Source organism: Palaemon carinicauda, chromosome 12, assembly GCF_036898095.1.
Source record: "Palaemon carinicauda isolate YSFRI2023 chromosome 12, ASM3689809v2, whole genome shotgun sequence".
NCBI lineage: Eukaryota > Metazoa > Arthropoda > Malacostraca > Decapoda > Palaemonidae > Palaemon > Palaemon carinicauda.
The window spans coordinates 133549037-133550368 of record NC_090736.1 but is presented as its reverse complement, the minus strand read 5'-3'; positions in this window follow the sequence as shown (position 1 = coordinate 133550368).

Below are 1332 nucleotides of genomic sequence, written 5' to 3'. Positions count from 1 at the left end.
GGGGGGGGGGTTTAGGATTGCCTGGCTGACGTTTTGGTGCGCATCTCTTCGGATCTTACCGGAACTGAAATCGGAGAAAATGGTAAATGGTTTCCTGATGGTTTCATCATCTTCAGTTTAGTAAATGCTGTAGCAAATACTGTATATTAATACACATCGACATTCTGTAATCCTCTTGATCTTGATAGTTCAATCACTGAAGTGTTTTTATCCCCGAACTAGTAGATATTGCAATCTCGGCTAGGTACTTGTCCTCTTCAGTTTTCCTGAAACTAAGCTAACTAGTTTAGCTATTCAGTACCTGCAAATTAAAACACATTTACAGGAGTTGATACTTATGGAGGTGCAGACCAAAATGGTATTTTTCCTTCATTTTTCCTACAATTTCTTAGCTATTATGTTTGTTATTTTTGACAAGTTAACAGGAAGAGGTTATTTTGCACTTGGAAAATTTGTAATACTGCTCCATTAGGTGTTTGTGTGCAGATTACAGTCTAGTTTCCTTCCACATCTAAAGTTTTTGAACGTCTTAATGGGTAAGCTAAAATTAATACTCTTCCCTAGTTTGCAATTTTGCTTTTGCAAAGGCCTTGGGTATGTGATGGCTTTTTTCAATTTCTAATGCGGTACAGGAATCCCGTAATTATGGTCAGGAAGTTTTTATAATTACCTTGATTTTAGTTCTACCTTTGACCGTGTTGATCATGATGCCTTTGTTTTCAATCCCGAGAACAAATGGGAGTAGGTGGGTTTCTTTGATTAGAATCATTCTATCATACATACATACATATACCAAAGGCACTTCCCCCAATTTTGGGGGGTAGCCGACAACAACAAGAAACAAAACCAAAAAGGGGACCTCTACTCTCTACGTTCCTCCAGCCTAACCAGGGACTCAGCCGAGTTCAGCTGGTACTGCTAGGGTGCCACAGCCCAACCTCCCACATTTCCACCACAGATGAAGCTTCATACTGCTGAGTCCCCTACTGCTGCTACCTCCGCGGTCATCTAAGGCACTGGAGGAAGCAGCAGGGCCTACCGGAACTGCGTCACAATCGCTCGCCATTCATTCCTATTTCTAGCATGCTCTCTTGCCCCTCTCATCATTCTATAATTCATGATTATTGGATGGCATAGAGTTGTTCTTGTTGGGCACTATGGTGACCAAAGGAATGTAATATCAGGTGTTCCCGAATCGGGGTAAAGTTCTCGGCCCCTTACTTTAAATTCCATATATGTATATGTGGTTTGGGAAAGAAAAGAAGCTTGTTGCACATTTATAGGAATATATAATGCAACTCTTTCTGCATTAATTCCACCTCCAGAAGGTTG